Source organism: Biomphalaria glabrata, chromosome 3 (assembly GCF_947242115.1).
Source record: "Biomphalaria glabrata chromosome 3, xgBioGlab47.1, whole genome shotgun sequence".
Taxonomy (NCBI): Eukaryota; Metazoa; Mollusca; class Gastropoda; family Planorbidae; genus Biomphalaria; species Biomphalaria glabrata.
In genome coordinates, this window is record NC_074713.1 from 24,526,396 (window position 1) to 24,550,313 (window position 23,918).

At 37.6% G+C, this 23,918-nt stretch overlaps 2 long non-coding RNA genes across 2 annotated transcripts in view; both read left to right on the forward strand.

The window, feature by feature from the left end:
- The window catches only part of LOC106053695 (uncharacterized), a 31,037-nt gene extending 17,702 nt beyond the window's left edge, over positions 1-13,335 (forward strand). The window contains exon 3 of the long non-coding RNA XR_008776983.1: positions 13,244-13,335. This is a non-coding gene — a long non-coding RNA (uncharacterized LOC106053695). The remainder of the gene's footprint in view (positions 1-13,243) is intronic.
- LOC129925195 (uncharacterized) lies at positions 13,334-19,785 on the forward strand. The gene is made up of 2 exons (XR_008776982.1): positions 13,334-16,001; positions 18,367-19,785. It is a non-coding gene; the product is annotated as an uncharacterized LOC129925195 (long non-coding RNA).
- Positions 19,786-23,918: the final 4,133 nt, after the last annotated feature.

Sequence of the window (23,918 nt, forward strand, 5' to 3'; positions counted from 1 at the left end):
TTTGTACCCCTCGCCCCCCCCCTTACCTCATTTTAATTCATTAACAGAACATATTAAATAGGTATTTAAAAAATTTGCATACTCAATGAGGCGCAAAGCGTACCCCCTCCAAAGTCTTCCCGTACCACCCCTGGGGGTACCCCACTTTGGGAAACACTGTCCTAGTCTCATTTCTTGTCACCTTCCCTCCTCACAGCCCTCCGCAGCCTCCACTGGACAGCCCTCCACAGCCTCCACTGGACAGCCCTCCACTCAATTCTCCCAACTCGTGAAGATATCAGATTATGGTCAAATATATATACAGAGAGAGAAAAGAACCTATATTACTGTACTTCGTTAATATTTTGAATATTTAAAAAACCGCAAATAATTCCATTTTTCTACAAAATAATTCATAATTATTTCACCTTATTTATTGTTAATATTATAATATAAAATTGCATGTAATACAACTAATATTTTGTAATATCAATTATCTCTAAATATTGATTATTAAAAGGCTATTATTTAAGCATTTAAAAAATCATCTGCTGTTCAAAAGTTATCGATTCGAATGTCTTTATTGCGCTACACGCTAAGTAATTCGTAGCTAAGCAATTCGGCTGCCTTGTTTTGATAGTAATTCCACCCCACCCCCTCCACACACACACCATTAGCCAACCTTCACCCTGTTAATAAAGACAAGTCACTGTCAGGAATAATTGTCATTATCATTGTGACACTACTATTTACCATAAGAAAAATCAAACGAAATCCCGAAGTTTGAACAAATATGTTTGAAAAGTCTTATTCGTATAACAATGTGTCCAAATAAAAAGAGTGTATTATCTTGGCTTAAATCCGGTCTTAAAATAAACAAATGGGGGTTGTTGTTTTTAATTATTTTATCTCTAACTAGAAATATTTCAGTTGGAGAAATTAAGAGCCATTGTTCGATGAATCGAGAGTCTCGATTCTATGAAAATCGATCCTACAATAAAATAGACATTCATGTTCATCAAATTAATCTCAATCTCCCTGGGGTTAGGTTTATTCCAAAGAGAGCCAATTCTGGTAGGTTTCGAATTGTATATAGGCTAGATCTATATGCACCTTGAATTGATAGTCACTATTATTCAGGTGGTTTCTCTTAATGATGGACAATATTTCTGAGTTCAAATCTTGTACTTTTAGACATAATACCTACAAGAAATTGACATCAATGATTCCCTCAAAAATTCAAATTTGTAACCGCCCGCCATTGTTTTCCCGCGCACGCGTCCCTATCGCTATGTGTGGCAGACGACTTCGATTTTCTTGTGGTGAGGGCAGACCCGAGTTATCGATCCGACTTTTTCTGTCTGCCACAAACCGTCGAGGGGCGGTTTGGGGGCGTGGCGTGTTTGAAAAAAAAATGCGTGTGTGTGTGTGTGTTTGATTTCTTAAATTGTCTCTTATGGTGAGCTTTGAAAAAAAAAATGGAAGCTCATGTCGGCGCGCGCGTGTCTATTGAGCTCTTGGGTGTTCCTACCACCCTCCTCAACCATCAGCACTTTTCCTGGATGCCGCTTTTATTCAAGTTAAAAGAACAATTTAAACTAATCCCGTAATCTTCCGTGTGTGGGGGCAGACGGTATGACTTTTGATCTGAGGATTTAGTTTACACCAGATGGAGGTGTTGGCTATATAGTCATGCATCTGCGCGCGCAGTAAAGCGTACAAGCACACCTGAAACTTGACATTTACAGCTACATATCTCAATACTGTAAAAAAAAATTATCTTTTTTTTCAATATAAAAGATATTAATTACGACTAATTAATTAATTAATTGATTTTTTTTTATTGATTAATGTTTTGTTAGGAACTTTGAATAATTGTGCAAAGTTTCCAGTTCATCCGAAAATGGGAAAAGGTAGAAATAACGTGTACATTCAGAAAGATGGAGTGAGTTCACCACCTTCACCGTATGCCTATTTCACCGTTGGGACACCACACAAGATCTGTCGACAGTCTTTCACCATTCCTCTCTGTCTTCTGCGTTCTGCCTTGGGTAGAATGTCTTTCAATGACAGCCCCGTCTATTCTGTTATGTTGTCTTCCCATTCCTCTCTGTCTTCTGCGTTCTGCCTTGGGTAGAATCTCTTTCAATGACAGCCCCGTCTATTCTGTTATGTTGTCTTCCCATTCCTCTCTGTCTTCTGCGTTCTGCCTTGGGTAGAATCTGTTTCAATGACAGCCCCGTCTATTCTGTTATGTTGTCTTCCCATTCCTCTCTGTCTTCTGCGTTCTGCCTTGTGTAGAATCTGTTTCAATGACAGCCCCGTCTATTCTGTTATGTTGTCTTCCCATTCCTCTCTGTCTTCTGCGTTCTGCCTTGGGTAGAATCTCTTTCAATGACAGCCCCGTCTATTCTGTTATGTTGTCTTCCCATTCCTCTCTGTCTTCTGCGTTCTGCCTTGGGTAGAATCTGTTTCAATGACAGCCCCGTCTATTCTGTTATGTTGTCTTCCCATTCCTCTCTGTCTTCTGCGTTCTGCCTTGGGTAGAATCTGTTTCAATGACAGCCCCGTCTATTCTGTTATGTTGTCTTCCCATTCCTCTCTGTCTTCTGCGTTCTGCCTTGGGTAGAATCTGTTTCAATGACAGCCCCGTCTATTCTGTTATGTTGTCTTCCCATTGCTTTCTCTGTATGCTTCTTCTTCATTTTCCTGGTACTGTTCACTGGAGGAAAGTCTTTGCGAGCCCTCGGGACCTTGAGTTTTAGTTTGCATTTTTTGACATTAGTTAGCAGGTCATCGTGGAGTCCAATTGCTGTATTAATCCTGTCTCTTATCTCTTCATTTGTGATGCGATCTTTGTATGTGATACCCAGGATCTTTGTATGTGATACCCAGGATCTTTGTATGTGATACCCAGGATCTTTGTATGTGATACCCAGGATCTTTGTATGTGATACCCAGGATATTTTTGAACATCTCACTTCCATTGCTAGGATCCTCTCTAGAGTCAGTGCCCGAGATTTGCAAGTATAATAATGTAGCCATGACCAGGCAGCGCCTTTGTTTTTCCATATATTGTTTAAGTTTTGCAAGTGCTGCTGTGGACTGTGCAACTCTGGCCAGTAGTTCAGGTTTGGTTCCTTCATCTGAGACAATAACTCCATGGTATTAAAAACTGCAGACACTTTTCACCTCCAATATTGATGCCCCTTTTAACTCTTTCTCTCCGTTATTATTTAACACGTTCTGATAGAATCAACGTTGGTATCGTCAGTTAGGATAGAAAGAGTTAAAGCCCTGTTTGCTGCTGGCCCAAATTTTTTTGTTCATCATTGATTTGCATACCTTTTGCCACGAAAGTCTTGTCTACTACCAAGTCAGCTAGTTCTTCTTCTGTCCCACCCAGACCATCTATGCCATCCGCGAAGCTCAAGTTAGTATTTTTTTCCTCCGATGCTTGCAGTACTTTCGTAGCCCTTGAGAGCATCTTCCATTATCCTTTCAATGATGATATTGAAAAGTGTTGGTAAAAATAAACCAGTCTCCAATATTATGGTTGAAGTACTCCGTACTAGTGACCTGCTTGTAGAGGATTACTTTTATCATGCTTTTATTTATATTGTACTTTACCGTTGTCCCCTAAGTGCCCCATGTTCACTCTGTCGAAAGTTTTCTGGAAATCAATAAAGACATGAAAAAGATTCTGTTGGTGTTGAATGTATTTTTCACAGAGTATTCTGAGGTTTAGGATTTGTTCTGTTGTGCTGCGACCTTGTCTAAAACCTGCTTGTTCTTCTAATATAATTTTGTCTGCTATCGGTTTTAGCCGGTTTAATATAAATTTTAACAGAAGCTTGCTGGGATGGCTTATGAGGCTGATGGTGCGGTAGTTTTGACAGAGTTGTAAATTGCCTTTCTTTGAAAGAGTGATGATGAGAGATTGGGTCCAGGGTTTGGGCCATTCTCCTGATTGTCCGATCTTGTTGCAAAAAGTGCGTTTATCATGTTTTTCTCCTCCCACCTGTAGAAGTTCACCAGGAATGTTGTCAACTCCGGCCGATTTTCCCTTTTCCGGGGCTTTCAATGCTGATAATACTTTCGAGTAGAAGAATAGGATATTCGTCGATGTTGGATACTGCCGGGACATTTAATAGCTCTGGATCTTCTGAGATTTCAAATGTATACAACTCTGAACAGTATTCCATCCATCGTCTTATCACCTCCTTCCCTCGGTCAGACAAATATTGTTTTTGTCTTTAATTGTGTGTTTGTTCTTTCAAGCTTTGAGGTAGTGATCTCCTTTACAAGTTGATTTGTCTTTTTTTTTTTTTTTTAACTGTTGTTTCTGTTCAGTTCCCCCTCGATTCTTGACATTTTGTCTCTCTGTCCACATCTTCATCGATTCTTGACATTTTGTCTCTCTGTCCACATCTTCATCGATTCTTGACATTTTGTCTCTCTGTCCACATCTTCATCGATTCTTGACATTTTGTCTCTCTGTCCACATCTTCATCGATTCTTGACATTTTGTCTCTCTGTCCACATCTTCATCGATTCTTGACATTTTGTCTCTCTGTCCACATCTTCATCGATTCTTGACATTTTGTCTCTCTGTCCACATCTTCATCGATTCTTGACATTTTGTCTCTCTGTCCACATCTTCATCGATTCTTGACATTTTGTCTCTCTGTCCCCATCTTCATCGATTCTTGACATTTTGTCTCTCTGCCCACATCTTCATCGATTCTTGACATTTTGTCTCTCTGTCCACATCTTCATCGATTCTTGACATTTTGTCTCTCTGTCCACATCTTCATCGATTCTTGACATTTTGTCTCTCTGTCCACATCTTCATCGATTCTTGACATTTTGTCTCTCTGCCCACTCCTTCATCGATTCTTGACATTTTGTCTCTCTGACCACTCCTTCATCGATTCTTGACATTTTGTCTCTCTGTCCACATCTTCATCGATTCTCTCATTTCCTTCTTCATATTAATACACGTTTGTATTCCTGGGTATATTTGGAGTGGGACAACTTGTTCCTTTTAAGCTCCCACCGCTGATCACAGAGTTAGAGAGTATATCTTGTTACTCCGGGGGTTTTTTGTTTGTTTTTTCTGTTATTTTTTTTAATTCACTTTCCAAAAGATACATTGCATTAAAAAAAACAACTAATTTTATGGTATCACAACAACAAATGTAAGAACTTTGTTCAGAATTGTTCATAGTTCTCGGAACTTTGTTCAGAATTGTTCATAGTTCTCGGTTTACTTTGATGTCCCTTTTCCAGCCCCAGACATACAAGCCACATGGGTTTGCATCTCAAACGAAATGCATGATCTTCGGAGTTTTGAAGGTCAGTGTCTTTATGTACTAGTAAAGTCCAACAGTTCTAGGACACATACACACACAGAAATAGTCGCAGATATATATATATATATAGGAGCACCAGCGAGTGGTCAAACAAATATATCAGTCTTTCATGTTCATTACAAGGTCGAAGATACAAAACTATCACTAGTCAATGATTTCCTCGGATCGTTCACCAGCTGACAGATCAGCCTGAAGGCCCATTGATCTGATGTTTTTATGTCCACACTTAAAGGAAAGATAATCAACAATGTTCCTGGACAACTCGTCGCGGAACTCCGCAATGGGGTAGACCAGTACAATTTCTGTTAATGCATTTAATTTTGGCAGTCTTTGTCCTACAATACAATCTAGTAAATTTTAGTTCATTATATGTTTACAATAATTTAACAAATTGTGGTATACTTAATTTGCATTTCGTATATTTCTACACAGAAGAAGCGTGACATACACATTTAGATTTCAATCATGGCACTTTTTTTTTTATTGTTTCGGACCTTCACTTCAGAGTTGAAGATTTGTACATCTTAGCCCTAACCCTAACCCATCCTAACTCTAACGTCATACAGGGAGGAATGGATTGACGGCGGGCAGGGTTCTAACCTGAGACAATTGTGAGGGCAGGTCAGAATGCATACCACGTGACCAGCTTGAATGGGAAAAAACAACAACAAGGGTTCAAGCTAAGAAACCCATGAGAATCTATGTGACTAAATAAGAGTAGTCACTAGTCAGTATCAGATATAGTCAATGATTCAAGCTTTGAGACTAGTCATTGGTTTAAGCTTTAAACGGTTTGTTGAAGTGTATTGATTTCCGGTTAAAGTCTAATTGAGTATAGGTCACGTGATGTACTCGGTCTACTCGTCTAGGTTGTCACAAAAATGTAAACAGGAAGTTTTTACACTTTGGCTTCTAGTGGCTTCGAGTCTCTGCAAGGAGAAGTAAACGTTGTAAGGGGAGATAATTGGTTACCTATTACTAGAAAATTAGAGAATCTTAAAAATCTTTGAGTTTATGAGAAAAACTATAAATAAATAGAAGTTTCTTCAGTCCATAAGCTTCAAGCTTTATATGTAGTATACTTCTGCGAATCTATTATTGAATTTGAATTGCAATCTTGCTCAATATGTATATAGTGTGTGCTCAATATGTATATAGTGTGTGCTCAATCGTTTCATGATCTCTACTTGAGGGATTAAATTGTTTAATTTCGTAAAGACGAATTCCGATAGTTTCGGACCTAAAGACGCGGCATGGCCCCGGCATAGAATTGTATTTGTTCGTGTTAGTGGCTGTTGTTAGAGTTGACCTAGAGTCTGACTGTGACCAACACGTTGTAACCACCTACATCCATTGGGACACTCAAATCTGCCGCTGTCACTTTTGTCTTCAGAAGTGTCTGTGTTCACAATAGAGTGCAATCCCTTTAAATTCGCTGCAAGACGGACCTACACAGCCCATCGTAACGCCCACGCTGTTACTGTGAAGTCACATTTGACGCCTCTGCTCACAACCTTTTCCCGGCCTAAAAATAAAAATGGGGAGATAAATCGTCCGTGAAGTCTTGACACGCTTGCTCTCCCTTCCTACATTGGCTGGTGCATAGCAGCGGACTGTTTCACGCTTATATTATTTCAAAAGAAGGATGTACCTGGGTACTTCAGAACTTTACAAGGCGCACAGGTGTTTAAGAAAGACACTTTCGTGATTTTTCTTTAATTTTTTAATTGCACTTATCATCTTGCTAAATACGCGTGGGTTCACACAAACAAACAAAAAAAGAAACGGATCTTGAAAACGGCTCCATTTTTCTAGACAATTGACATTTTATGTATAACTGTCGGAAAAGAATTACAAGTGAATTAGCCACACAGGGCAAACTCGGCTTGATCTTTTTAGTTTTTCAAAAGATAATCTTCTTAAAATAAAACTTGGCTTGCGTCTTTTTAAAAATTCAAGTCACTCCTTCATGGAACCTACGGTCGAACGCTGATCTAAAAAAAAAAAAACGACTCTAACGATTTTCCTATAAATTTAACAGTTTATGTAGATCGATGAGAAAAGAATTACTAGCTCGTTGGTCACACCCGGAAATCTCTAGTTTTAACCGTTATAATTTTCAAAGTAAAAATAAATAAATTTAAATTTGGCTAGAGACTAAATCTAGGTCTAGATCCTACATCGGTTTTGAAAGGACTATCGCGTTCTTGAAAGAATTATCATGTTCGGGAATTTTCGAATGCATGGCTTTATTGATTCAAGAGTTTAATAAATTAATTTTCAGGAAAATTTTGCGCATTGTCTTCTAAGTCTAGATCAAAATGCTTATCATTGGAAAATTAAAAGGTGTACTAGATCTATACATTCACTTCACCAAGAGTCTTTCATGGGAGAAGGGGGAAAGGGGCAGGGGTAAAAAAAACAACATGTTTTTAAATCTAACATTCATTCATTTTAAAGGTAAAAACAATCTCTCAATATATTGCATAAAGGAGGTATTGTCTTTAAAAAAACACAACTATTTTTAATGTTTTTCTTATTTAATTTGAACCCAGGTACGTTAGTGAACATCCCACATGTATGCATTAAAATTATAAATAGCTGGGCTGATAAACGTGTTTATAAAACTTATACAATGTATTAATACACGGTAAAAAATGTTCCTTTTTAATCTATCATTCATTAGTTATTAAGAGCAAAGTAAATCACTTAAAAAAAAATTGTTTTATATTTTAATTAATAAAGTAACTCAAGGATAGCAAAATAAAGTGGATTTTAAAAAAAATATAAGGAAATTGTGAAGTATTTAAGGAACAATTCGCGATGTGGAGTCTTTAGACTAGAACAAATCTAAATGATGTTTTGAGATGACGAACTTCATTACTGTTGATGATGAATTGTAATTTGTTATTGTTTTGTTGATGATGTTACGTGCTTTGATGTTGTTGATGATAATGATAAGTGGTTTGTTGATTTTATTGTTGCTAATGATGTAGTTGTTGATGCTAGTGATTATTGTTGAAGTTGTTGGTGTTGATACTAGTGTTGCTGTCTCTCATGATCCCCGAAACAGCTGTGAAGTCTTCACTGAAAACTAAAAGTAAATTATCCATAAATGAATCTGAAACAAATAACACAATAAACAACGTTTTCAATTTGTTTTCCATTCATGGATTAATCGTATCGTTTGGTTTTCATGCCATTTCAAACTTACAGATTTGCATTGACGTAGTCCTAGTAGAATCCTCTTGGATCTTGTCGTGGTTGACTATACGTGTATTACAGTGTTTCCCAAACCTTTTTCCTAAACGGAACACTTCGCACATTCTGAGTATTTAGCGGAACACTTTGCTAATTTTTTAGAAAAAAAAAATAAAAAAAAAAAAAAAAATTAATATTCTTTTTTCGTGGTGGCCTTTTAGTTAATTATTCCAAAAGTTCGTGGAACATCTATTAGGGCTTCGCGGAGCACAGTTTGGTAAACACTGGTGTATTAGGTTTATAGTTTCTTTCATAAGAAATCCGTCTCTGCAGAGCAACTCTTATAGAAGTCTCTGTTTTCTACAAGTCTCTTTCTTTCTAGATGTCCAAATATATTTAGGGAGATATCTTGTTCACTCTCTTATGTCTGGTTGTTTCCCTTGAAAGAGATTTCTCAAACAGTTAACAATAGGCCTAAATAAAATTAAAAGCTAATAAGGTGAAAGTCTTCGAGTCCGAAGATTAAGAAATGGAGCATTGTTTCACGTGACAACGTGGACCCATCCTTGACATACATATGTATCCTTTAGGATTGTTAATTACTAATTCATGATCAAATAGTTGTTCTGTTATATAGGTGTATGGGTACCCAATGACCTCATGTTTTAACTGGGAAGTAATTGTTTACTTATTGAGAAAGATTGTTCTAACACAGAGTATACTTACACAGGACGGAATGTAATAAAGCTACTTGACCTATTGGAGATGTAAGGCCACTTACCAGTCCAGATATTATATGTCAGGGTCAAATATTTCTTTTCGGATGGTTAAATTTATATACAAGAAGCTTTTAGATAGTAAAATAGTAACTGCTCGGACTGAAACTCATTATTCTAAAGAACTTCTATCGTTATAATTGTTGCACTTGATTGTAGCAGAATGTTCACAACCATTATTTTGCATGACAATGAGGTGGTCAGATTTTTTTTTTGGTGGGGGGGGGGGGGAGTAGTCCACCATTCTGTGACATAGAAGAGTGATATAGTTAAAATAGTGTCTATTTTCTTGAAATAGAATACTATCTTTCTATGACTAGGACAGATATAAATATTATGCAATGACCTTCTTTTTTTTTTTTTTTTTTTTTTTTTTTTTTTTGAAAAAAAAAATCCCATTGTTTTTTAATCTAACATTCTTTAGTTATTAAAAGAAAGACAATCGCTCTATATATGTTATTAATGTGGTATTGTCTTTTTAAGAATGTGTTGTTTTTTTTTCTTGTTCTTTTTTAACTGTAAGCGTGTGTAAATATTTTTAGACATTGAAACAACAACACATTGCATCCCTTGCTCCGTTCACCTGCGGAAGTCGATGTGGAAAACAAAGTCATATCCCGCGGTCTACTCCCCGGCTGCTTACAGACGAAAGCCGGAAGTTAAAACGCATTACTTTTTTTCGGAGCTCATGTCCGCATCCCCGATCGTAAGAAGATTTACCAATAATTAGCAGGTGACGGTCATGTGACAGTCATGTGATCACACGGGATTCTGCGTAGATGAGGTAAATAAATCTTCAGACGGCAATGCTTTCTTTAAACACCATCACATCACAACAGTCTCGCCATTTGGCTTTAATCAACATTACGATCGCCTTGAGTTTAAAAACATCTCGAAATGACATGTCTACTGCTCAGCAGACGTAAGTATATGTGGCCAGATTTTTTGTTCATCCTAAAGTAGCTTGAAAATGCCTAAGATCGTGACTGCAATGAGGCGTAGTGAAGGTACAGCGTGACAAAACAACAACTTGATTAAATGTAAGCGTTACGTAAGACTATTTGAAGTAGTAGAGGCCTAGATCTAACAGTCTTACAATAGTAATGTCACTAGTGACGTTTAGTGATGTTACATAATACTTCTGGGCATGTCGTTTAGTTTCGTACAAAGACTAATGCCATGTTTTCACCGATAATTATAAACAAAAATGATTTTCACAGCTGCTTTTTTTTTTTTTTTTCATTAACGTAGTCAACTCTCATGCGAATATTTTGTGTATACTATCAACATAGGCAGCGTAAAAAACAACAACACTAGAATACACGTCACCTTACTGTCCTTGTGTGTATTACTTCGTACTTTGGATTGCATGAGTGGCGTTCTGAAAGAAAAATACATTGAAAGATGAAAAGTGCCTTCAGTAGGCTCATTTGACTTGTAGTTGGCTCGCTTGACTTGTAGATGGCTCATTTGACTTGTAGTTGGCTCATTTGACTTGTAGTTGGCTCGCTTGACTTGTAGATGGCTCATTTGACTTGTAGTTGGCTCATTTGACTTGTAGTTGGCTCATTTGACTTGTAGTTGGCTCATTTGACTTGCAGTTGGCTCATTTGACTTGTAGTTGGCTCGCTTGACTTACTGTGGATGGCTCATTTGACTTGTAGTTGGCTCATTTGACTTGTAGTTGGCTCATTTGACTTGTAGTTGGCTCATTTGACTTGTAGTTGGCTCATTTGACTTGTAGTTGGCTCGCTTGACTTACTGTGGATGGCTCATTTGACTTGTAGTTGGCTCGCTTGACTTATTGTAGTCTTAGTGTAGTCAATTCACTTGATTTATTCTAGTTGACATACTGTGGATGGCTCACTTGACATACTGTGGATGGCTCACTTGACATATTGTAGATGGCTCACTTGACATACTGTGCATGGCTCACTTGACATACTGTGGATGGCTCACTTGACATACTGTGGATGGCTCACTTGACATACTGTGGATGGCTCACTTGACATACTGTGGATGGCTCACTTGACATAATGTGGATGGCTCACTTGACATATTGTAGATGGCTCACTTGACATATTGTAGATGGCTCACTTGACATACTGTGGATGGCTCACTTGACATACTGTGGATGGCTCACTTGACATATTGTAGATGGCTCACTTGACATACTGTGGATGGCTCACTTGACATATTGTAGATGGCTCTTTTGACATACTGTGGATGGCTCACTTGACATATTGTAGATGGCTCACTTGACATATTGTAGATGGCTCACTTGACATACTGTAGATGGCTCACTTGACATTGTAGATGGCTCACTTGACATTGTAGTTGACTCACTTGACCTATTATAGTTGACTCACTTGATGACTGATTTGATTTATTTTCCTACTCTCTAAGAATGTCTTGGTCAGTTGGAACACCATAATAGATCCGTCCATCAGTTACCCCCCCCTGTCTCTTTATTTGTATGAGGTCTGAACACTCCCTGACGTTGCCTTCTTTTCGTTGCTTTAGCCTGGGCACTCTACCCGTACCTTGTAGGAAGATATATAAGTAGATCAAGAGTCATGACAATCTAGTGATAACTAAGAGTTAGTTAACTAATGAAATTAAAACATGGTTGTCAAAGATGCAAGTTTCAAAATGGGAGAAACAGGAAACAAATTATTCTAATCCCAAGATTTGTTTTGTATAAATAGTCCTTTCCACATTTTTTCTAGTTCTGGCTTTAGAGTAATGAATGATCTTAACACTATTTATTTTATGATAAACTTTAACAACTGCTATTATCTATTACATTAGCAACACGCTCCTGGCAATTCGAAATGTCACAACTACAGTTCTATCTGTCACTCTATCCACATCTAACGTTTCGCCGTCAATCTAAATACAAACAATAGAACAAGAAAAAAAATTAAAGACAATTCATCCATTGTTCAACTTCAAATATAATAAAAGATTTGAATTCAGGTGGGTAGCAAGCCAAGGCAAAGCATACTGGTTACTCACCTTTGACCCTTCTCCCTTAGTGACAGCAGTTCCGCGGACCCCATCTTTGTGCCACACGTGAAAGATCAAGAAATACACGAGAAACTCTTTGCGAAAACTTAAGGCAAATTAATTAATAAATTAATATTAAATATTTGAAGGACTACTTCGTAGAACAATACATTCCAATATGAAACATAATATCCGGATGATAAACACGAAAAAAAAATCCAGTGTGTTTGATGATTCCAGCAATACATATTTGTTGTTACTTTAATTGGTTTCAATTTGAATATTATCAATAAAAAAGCTAGATCTCTATAACTTCATTTGTAACTTTAAATTACTTTTTCACTCTTCAACTTGCTAAAGTTAGAAATAAGTTTTTTTAAAAATGTTGATGAAATGGCATTAATGCAATACAAATTAAGCAAGGGGTCTACGAGACAAAAAAGTTTGGGAACCACTGGGTTAGACCAATGTAAGTCTTCGTTTTATTGTGAAGCTTGTTCAAACATCGAGATTTAGAAAATTAAACACTTGAATTGAACAATGTCAGTAGTTGATTACCTAATTTTTAACTACTAAGAATTAATAATATATGTTAAAATACAACAAAAGTAATATTTTTTTTCAAAAAGGTGCCGGTACGCCGTACCGGCGCGTACCGTCACAAAAAAAAGCCTTGTCAAACACACATTGTGATATACACTGTGTTCGGAACTTATAAAGAGAGCAAAAATATATATATAATAGTCTGGTGATTATGTAAGCCTACTTCTTGTGAAACTAACATAAATGATTCTACTAAAATTATATTGATTATATATATATAGTGACCTTGAACACTACCAATGCTCAACGGCCGCTATAGTTTTACATATTGTTTAACATCTTTCTTTTTTCTTTTTTCAGATTGTTTACCATTAAAGAGGCGGCGTCAAAATCGCCTTAGAAGAATAGGATCTCGCTGAGCCTCAAATGTGAAGCCCCCCCCCCCCCCCCCATGTACTACACGGATTATCATCAACAGATTCACAGACCCTATCTGGCGAGAAGAGAGCGGACATTTTGTTTTTTTTTTTGTCAATGATTTACCTGGCCATGTCTTCTCATCAACACAACCACGTGATGCAATCGCTTTGACGTAAACAACAAAGTCTGAGTCCCAAATACCGCCAAGACTTGAGGGTATTCAACCATTGGTTGCTTTCCACTATCAGGTACCACTCCATCCCCCCCCCCCCCCCACACTACGAAAAGGTTGCTCGTCAGTCGCCACCTAAGTCATTTTTATAGATCAGTGGTGCAGACCCAGACGACTTCTACGTCTGCCAGGCCAGACGTGTTTGTCTAGACACCCACATCACGTGTCTTCCTTAGGTTAGCTTCAAAGCATGACAGACGAGCTTCAGAGATTCGCTCAAGTGTGATTTTCTTGACCGGTCTTTACAGCCTCGGGGTCGGCGTGTGCGCATCTTGACCGGGGAATTTTGAAGAAATGTTAAAGTGGAGTTCCACACTTTGACATGAACACTTCAAGTCATTTCCAATGAGCTAAACAATAAGGGAGGATTGCATATCACGCTGTGTGGTTTATCTCAGAGATGCACCATAAACTATGATGGTCAAGCTTCATCAACAACCATGTTATCGGGGAACATCGTATTTCAGAAAGAAAAAAAAAGAGTCATTTCCCTTTCATGCGAAATCCATTATCTTCTTGTTCCGTGCCTCTCACGTTCCTTACAAACTGGTCTCTGACTTTGGAGTAACATGGCCAGCAGAAAGAGTGGGCGTCAGAGAACATGAATGAGAGGAGAGGGACGGAAGAGAGAGAGAGAGAGAAACATCGGGGAGAAAATGTCTGGAGCATGACTCAGGCTTATTGATTGGTCAGAGAATGTCGTGGGCTGGTCACCTGACCTCCTGTATGGGGGGGATTTTTTTTTCTTTTCCACCAATCGTATTCAGTCTTTAAGCCTGAGATGTTCCCCGCCCTTACCCATCAACAAATAGGAGAAGGGGAACCAAAGTGATGAGGGCGCCATGTGGTCATTGCCGAATCCGCTCCTTGACAACACGCTGACTCAGGCTTTCAGGATAGGGGCATAAGGGGGAGCTGGATGAAACCGGAAGTACCAGGAATGGAAATCTGTAGTCGCAGAACTAGTACTGCTCACCAAAGACTATTGCATTGCTCTATAGTTTATATGTAGGGCTATGTGTATCTCAAAAAGTATGTGGAATTTGATGTTGAATACTGTTGTCGTGTTAGTTTATGACTGTACAGTGTATACGAAAGGTACTTATTAGGTATTAGTGCTCTATTCGCCATGTCGTTAGATGAGACAGTAAATGTAATAGTCATGTATCTGTCTTTAGAGGTCACATGTAGATGATACATAGTAAGATAGGTGGATCTCAATCTATTAATCTTAGCCGTAACCGTGGACATTTTTAGATGTACCATGATAGGATTCTTAAAGCATATTGCATAGAAGCCAGTTCGAATGCTAGTAACTTATATCAAGCTTCCCACCCCATACCACTTTTCGTTATTAATTGGGTGGCTGCCTGGTCGTGCGGTATGCGCTCTGGACTGTCCTTCTCCTTCGGCCATCATACCCTGCCCACGTCTACCCTACGGGAGATTCGTGCTAGGGTGTATACGTTCTGGTGTAACATGCAAACATCGGAACTAGGTAAACTAGTTTACAAATATTTAGATCTATGTATTCATTTTATAGTTTCTGATTTTTTAAATTTATTTACAATTTTTACCAATATTTTCAACGCCATTATTTGTAGTACCATTAATGACTATTGACTTTGTGTCTACATTTTCCTATCTTCATGGTACATTCGATAACAACAAAGCTTAACAAAAAGCACATAATCTGAGCAGTGATTGTTGTGATGGATAGATTACTTCCCTTAGCACTTCTCCTGCCAATTCATGTGAAAAACTGTCACCAAAATCTGAATGTGCTACTTCTAGTTTTCACACATTTCATTTTAGAATCGTTAGGTCCATTGGTTTGTGGATAGTGTTACAACTGAAGTGTCACTCTTATATATAGAAGATATATCTTGATATTTTAGCATTGCATCATTAGGGATATAGGTTGGTGTTCTAGTCAATTGTGAACCATCCTAATCTTGCATAAAAACTTAACACGGTATGCGACACCGTGCATACATGTCAGTGCAATCAGCTGAGTGCGGTCATATGACTTACAAATGATACTTGTATCATTGTTAGATCAATGCCGGACTTATCGCAGACAGCATCCAATGTGATAGACTGAGCTGTGTTGTAGTGGTCAAATAGAAGGGCTGTGAAAGGCTGAGCTGTGTTGTAGTGGTCAAATAGAAGGGCTGTGATAGACTGAGCTGTGTTGTAGTGGTCAAATAGAAGGTCTGTGAAAGACTGAGCTGTGTTATAGTGGTCAAATAGAAGGTCTGTGAAAGACTGAGCTGTGTTATAGTGGTCAAATAGAAGGGCTGTGAAAGACTGAGCTGTGTTATAGTGGTCAAATAGAAGGTCTGTGAAAGGCTGAGCTGTGTTGTAGTGGTCAAATAGAAGGTCTGTGAAAGGCTGAGCTGTGTTGTAGTGGTCAAATAGAAGGGCTGTGAAAGACTGAGCTGTGTTATAGTGGTCAAATAGAAGGTCTGTGAAAGACTGAGCTGTGTTATAGTGGTCAAATAGAAGGGCTGTGAAAGACTGAGCTGTGTTATAGGGTATCTGGAAATTTAGGCACCGGATAATTAGGCACCGGATATTTAGGCACCGGATATTTAGGCACCCGGAAATTTAGGCACCCGGATATTTAGGCACCCGGAAATTTAGTCACCCGGATAATTAGGCACCCGGAAATTTACGCACCGGATAATTAGGCACTTTTTGACAAAGCGGAAAATTAGGCACCGGATAATTAGGCACTCTTTAATTAGCGACCTTAATTTTGAAAGTAGTTTTAAATGTTAACGTATATGTTATCCTTAGGCTATGGGCTATTGGTGACGTTATAAAAACTAATAGCAACTATAACGATTCTTACTGAATTTTCATGATATAAAAGAAAAACTGACAAAACGAGGAAAAAAATGACAATCGTGAGAATGTGTGGAAAAAATGACTCCGGATTAATAGTCATTATAAAATATAGACCTCACAGGATTCAGGGAAGGGGAGGTAGAGTTGATTCTCTTCTCATTGCTTCCTGACCTTAGCCCTTCCCCCTCTACGCACTCCCTTTAGGGAGAGGATTTGTCGCGGGTAGATGTTGAACTAGGTCGTGAAAATGACGCAATGAGTCTCAAGGCTACACACTGGAGTACAGGGCAGGTTACAGCATTGAACATAACTGCTAAAATGGAAGTCTGGAGAAAATTGTCTTTTTATAGTGGGAACGGAAATGAGCAGGGTGGATTTGCGCGCGTTACTTATAGGAATTAAATATAAAGTAGTATACATATTTTATAATAGCATTAATATCTATTATCAACACTCCTTCTTTTATATTGTTAATGGGTAACCCCTTTAGGAAGATCTATTGTGGGAGTGTAAAGGTGTGTTACGTCCTTCAAATGTGGTCATTAACTTTTATTGAATTAATATGTAGATTTATGTAATATAATATTTATATTTATATAAATAGCAATGGAAATCACAAAACGGCTAGAAATTACGATAAAATATAATGTTTTGAAAATTTAAAAAAAAGTTTATGGAGAAGACAGATGAGTTGAAAATTTAAATATCATTTTTTTTTTTGAATATTGGTCTCTTATTAATACTTATTCTGCTTATAGAAGATTGTTGAATTCCAATTTAACCCCGCCTTCTCTATCATAAACCAAATATATTTACTACAATTTTCGAGAAGGTTTGATTCCTCCATTCCTTTTGTGTTCAGTAGGCCTACCTTATACAATTATTTGTTTCTTCAGAATGAAAAAAAAACGACAAAAAAGGTTTCATACACTCATTATAAAACACACATACACACACATATTAAAAAAACAACAAAAAAAAACAACAACACTTGTTTCCCTAACTTTCAAAACTGCCAATGAAATTTAACTATCTTCATTTCCCTTATATATATTATTATTTTTATTACTGTTCTTATTATTATGATGGTTTTAACAGAAATGTGTCTACCAAAGTTTTTGGAAGGCCTCTAAAATATAATCCCCAGACTTCCATTTGAACACCTTTGTGTTTCCATACCCTTTAGTCCAGTGTGTAGCCTTCAGATTCACTACGTAACTTTTACGACTAAGTTTACATCTACCTGCGAGTGTGTGCGCCCCCCCCCCCACCCCGCCTATCCCATTTTAAGAGTACAACCCCTCCCTTTTCCACAAGCAGAGGGCGATTGCGATTATATTTATCACCAACATTCCCCGACATAATAAAAATATTTTATAATACTTTAATCCTACGTATTTACATTAGTAACTAAATATTTACACAATTTGCATAATCATCAATTTAAAAAAACTCACCAGTCAACCTTAGGGGTTGGTGATGGACGGAAGCAATGAGCGGAGAATCATCTGTACCTCCCCTCCTCTGAATGCTGTGATGTCTATATTATATAATGACTCAGGAGTAATTTTTTTCCACACATTCTCATGATTGTCATTTTCCCCATTTTGTCAGCTTTTCTTTAGTGAGAATCATTATGGTTGCTATTTTTTTGATAACGTCACCGATAGCCCATAGCCTAAGGATAACATATACGTTAACATTTTAAAACTACTTTCAAAATTAAGGTCGCTAATTAAAGAGTGCCTAATTATCCGGTGCCTAATTTTCCGCCTTGTCAAAAAGTGCCTAATTATCCGGTGCCTAAATTTCCGGGTGCCTAATTATCCGGGTGCCTAAATTTCCGGGTGCCTAAATATCCGGGTGCCTAAATTTCCGGGTGCCTAAATATCCGGTGCCTAAATATCCGTAAATACGCGGTGCCTAAATATCCGGTGCCTAAATTTCCTAAATTCGTGTTATAGTGGTCAAATAGAAGGGCTGTGATCGTTATAAAGAAGCATCATTTATTTTTAGCATTGAATTTGTGATGTGTCTTAGGCTTATATAGAAATAACAATATCTACTGTTCTGTGACGGTTGTATATTATCTGCATATCATTATTTACAAGCTTCTAACATCATATGTATACCTGGAACACTAAATACTAGCTTAGAAGATTATATGCAGTCTTGGAAGATTATATGCAGGCCTGGAAGATTATATACAAACCTGGAAGATTATATACAGACATGGAAGATTTTATGCAGGCCTGGGCAATTAAAAAGATGCCTGGAAGATTTCATGCAGGCTTGAAGATTATTTGAAGGCCTGGGCGATTGTATGCAGGCATGGAAGAATGTATACAGGTCTAGAAGGTTTATACAGACCATGAATATTATATACAGGCCAAGAAGATCGTATACAGGCCTGGAGAATTATATGCAAGCCTGGAAGAATTATACAGACATTGAATATTATATACATGCCTGGAGAATTATATGCAAGCCTGGAAAATCATATGCTGGACTAGAAGATTGTATTCAGGCCTTGAATAGTGTCCTCAGGCCAGGAAGATTGTATACAGGCCTGGAAGATTGTATGCTGGACTAGAAGATTAAATACAGGCCTTGAATAGTGTCCGCAGGCCTAGAAGATTGTAACTTGTTTTCAACGTTTTACTAAATGTATTTATTTGTGCAGAGGCGTATCATGTCTGCGTGACGTAAAAGAGATAAGAAGATGGGGGTCAAATTGGTCCCAAATGTTCAACTATTGTCAGGAAATTTCAATTTCAATTAATACCATTTAGAAGATTTGTTTAAAGTGCCTAAATGGTATTTACAAAATAATTTAACCCCTCCCCCACCCCCAGGTTAAATAAGATTGCTACACCTCTGACCAAATATTACGTCATTAAGAAGAAGTAAAGGGGAGGTAAGAGAGGGAACTCTGCGCTGCTAACACAGTGTCACCCATGTCTGCCACACAGCTAATCAGACCAATCTGGACATAAACCAGCCCGCGAGCGCGGTGGAGCTGAACGAACAGTTGTGGGCCACACATTTTTTATTGGTTGCTGTTGTTGTTGATGTTAGCCTCGTGTGATGCTGCACCGCCAACTGTGACATAGAAGCAAAGGTTGTGGAAAAAAATCAGCAGACGCCAACACTGGTTTGACCTTGACCAGTAGCGTAGATTTCCTTTCTTGCTCATCGTGTAACAATCATATCCCCTCGTCTGCAATCATATCCTATGGACAACATTCGTCATGTGTACAGTTCTCAATCATGTGTACAGTGTACAGTTGTATATATTTGTGCCTAAAATCCTCTAGGTTTTTTAAATCACTGTCTTAAGTTTATTTATTTTGAGTATGGTTTTTAAAAACAAAATTGTGTTTCCAGTTTTTAAGTTTTTTTATTATCCAGTTTTAAGTTTATTTATTTTTATTTTCGAATGTTCTGTTCATGACAACATCTCACGATGTCTTTCCACGTTTGTAAATAAACTGATTTTTTAAGTTAAAAAAAAACCAAGAACATCTGTACATTCCCATATTTCATACATTCTATGTAAACTTATAGTGTAAGTTCTACAAGATTCTGGACACGCTCCAACACAGGGTTCCCACTCTGGTCTATGTGGCTCGTTCGAGATCTTCCAGGACGTTGTTTTCCTAATTTTTTGTTAACTTGCGGAAAAAAAGATAAAAGAAAGTATTTTAAAAAAATATTTTCATTTTGACGTTTTTTTAAATCAAAGAAATTCCTAGGCGTTATGTGAATAAACTTTCTTGACATGTAATAATTATTTTGTAAATGTTCAAACAGTGTATCTATAGAGCTGACGTGGTTGAGCTTAGGTATATTTAGACTTTGTCTTATGACACTTTGTTCAGATGAAATTATGGGATATTCACATTCTGAAACCGGAGCTAAAAACAACAACACATGTTTCCAAGCGATGTAACGTGTTCGTGGGTTGCTGTACGTGTGGTTGTAGAGTGGTTGCAGGCTAGTGATGGTCTGAGTCTACAACTATAAAGGGTTAGGTCTTTTTAAGAAAAGTTTTGGGACATAGAAAGGTTGACCAACATTAAGAAAGCGGTGAAGCCACCACAAATAGGTAGATGAACAAACAGGTTGCGCAACAACAAAAATAAAAGTCGTTCAGACACAATTAATAGGGAAACAACAAAAGGACTAAGTCGCAATTAAAAAACAAAATCAACGTTGGAGCCTCCAAACATGGTCTACTTCAATGTTGTCTATGAACATACGCTTATAACTGTTACAGACCTGTTCGTGTTGAGTTTGTTCTAAAGATGAATGCATTGAACTATTCATGCAGTCTTATTGTCAACTTCCACTCAGGGATTCATTCTTTGATAGAGCGCTTTAAAATACTTTATGTTTCATTAGTAATCCAACATGTAGCATTGAATCTGTAAGTGTTCGAACAGCTCCCCCTCCAGTCCTAACCAATGCAACGACTTCCAGAGAGTTGTATCTATCATTGTGGTCATGTCAAGTAGGCTTCTTCATGTGCACTGCTAGAGTTCAGTAACAACCTTTTTTTAGCAATACAAATAATCAGAACTGAGACTCATTATAATCATATGTAGTGTGAAGACTTAATTGTTATCAACATTCACCATAACAAACTCATTCAAACTAGCAATAGAGTTATCTCACCTTTTACTCCTTGAGCTCCAAGATTTTTGCTTTAAAGGATCTGGTCATCAAATTTTGTTTCTTTTACCGATAGGCTCAGTTCAAATCTCTAGAGACAATGTGACAACCAAAATAGCAATGTTGTAAAAATTGAAAATAAAGCACTTTTAATAAATCTAGCCAGTGAATCTTTAAAAATACAAAGGCACTAAGAAAGCGCCAACTTTGTATTTATATAAGTCCAAAGTTTGCTTCAAAGAAATAGAATCCTATGGGTAGTTGCCAGTTCAACTACAGCTAGTATCTGTTTTAATATGGTGCACATAAATATGTAGATCATTCCTCGAATTTTTTGTTTATGTCAAAACATTATTTTTATTTTTGGTCCTTATGTTTTTATTGTTTTCTTAATGAATCTTATTTAATTAGATTACTTCATCAATAAGATTTGTGACAGACTTCATTGTTAAGATCATATATAAAGATATATTTATAGATTTCCGTTTGTGTAACCATAGTAGATAATAACAACAGTCCATAATGTATAAAATGCATTTTTTATATAAATCTCTTGGTGAACATCTTTCTGACTAGATTGTGCCATTTTTTATTTATTTACCTAGAGATTTAGTCTCTATATTTATAATTATGTCATGAAATGACTACATAAAAGTATGTCATGTAAAACTTTAATGCGAAATAAACTTTCTGAAACAAACAAATCTTACAGTATTTCTTGGTATAACTTGGTATAATCAAGTGCTCGAATGGGTCAAAGTCAATGGTCGGTCTGCACCAAGGAAAATGAAGAATCTAGGTCAGTAATGGATCAAGTTTAATGATAAGTCTAGGTCAGTGATAATTCAAGAGTAATGATTGATCTAGATCAGTAAAGAATCAAGGTTAATGATGGCTCTGAGTAAAAATTCAAGGTTAAAGATGGATCAAGGTCAGTGAAGAATCAATGCTAATTATGACCCTAGGTCAGTGAAAAATCAACGTTAAAGATTACTCTGGGTACAGTAGCCGTAACTGGCATGAACATGTAACCTTTAACTACATGATCAGTGACCTTTAATTACATGAACATTGCACTTTAAAGTACACAGACTTTTACTTACATAAACATTAGACCTTCTTTCGTGCACACAATCAAACCAGTAGATATTCATTAGAAAAAAAAAAGAAACCAATCCTTGCTAGTAGAATCAACATTGTCAAGTAAAAAAACAGATCTGTACAAGTTTTATAAGGGAACTATAATAGAAGTAAACCGACGATACTAAGGAGAGGGGGGGGGGCTAGCTTTAGGACTCAACAAGTTTTTTTTTTCCCCAACTACAGGACTAAAACCTTCAATGGTTCCATGACGAGATAATATGCGCAGTCCAGGGTGACTACCGGGTACTTTGTCAAGGACGATTGAGCACGACCTTTCACGTGCCCCCCCCCTCCCAACTTTCTTTATGATTGTATGATATCAACGCCCTTGACTGTTTATTTACTCACACACACACACACGCAAGCACTGGCACACCTCTCCTCTCCTATACCTCAACCTTCCTCGTTGACACACATGTGCCAACGAAATTAATTCCACACCCTAAGAATAATGACACGCCTGCCGAACCCCAGGTCCAGAGAATGTGGTTCAAAGTTCAACAAGTGCGAACTCATCCAGGCCGTTACGAGAGGGGGGAGTCAACGAGTGCAGATTATTGCGCGCCGGGCATCCCGCAGGCTAGGAAGCACGCATTTGTGGACACTTCTACCCAGTCACGCAGAGGTAAAAGGTGAAGTATCTTTAAGGAGCTGAAGATCCAGGTCGTATTCCCTGGCCTTTAGACTACGAGAACGTTATGTGTATAGCACAATGACCAGTTGAATATTCTCGCCCACGGATGTCCAGCTGATTAAAGTCATCGTTGAGCTCCTGGAGTCCGTTATGGGAAGGGGGAGGGGAATCATGTGACGATGCGCGTAACCGAAAATTTCCACTCATCAGAAGTCAATGCGTTACATTATCAAGTCGATCCCACTAAGGCGTGACGGCTATGCGCTTGACTTCCGAAGCGATGTGTCTCGAGTTCGAATCTCGATCAAGACTGGTATTTTAGAATTTCAGGATTTGTAAGATGCCCCTGAATCTACCAAAGTCCGAGTACCTGACATTTTAAAATGTTTAATGTATGTTCTAAGTTGCAATCCGAGATTGTGGAATTTTGTTTGTTCTCACTAAACATCTTGCGTCTTTTCACGATAGACCAAATAATGTCAAGGGCGCTAACTTGTTACGAACTAAATAACTAGACAAATATTGAACACTAATTGTACCATCATCTCGTCTGCAAAACTCCTCTTCATGTCTGCTAGGTAGCTCCTCGTCTGTTTTTGTCTAAGTTGGAAGTCATAGAGTGAACGTCTAACGCTTTTCTTTCGTAGGGAAATTATTTTGTGTTACCAAAGAACGAATTGTCAACATTTGATTCCGCAGTGATAATAAGTGCACACAAATAATGATATACCTTTAAAGAAACTAATTAACATTTTTTGTTTTTTAAATTGTCTACACCGGATACACCAAAATGCTAGCTAGTTATAAATGTTTCCACCATATATGAAACTCTCCAATATGCATATTGTAACTATGTATAAACATGTAAACCTTTTTTGAAAAGTCACAATTTTGTATCCTGTCATTGTAGCCATAGTGAATGTAGTGGGCACATAGTCTACAATACATCCTAGCACATAGTGAATGTAGTGGGCACATAGTCTACAATACATCCTAGCACATAGTGAATGTAGTGGGCACATAGTCTACAATACATCCTAGCACATAGTGAATGTAGTGGGCACATAGTCTACAATACA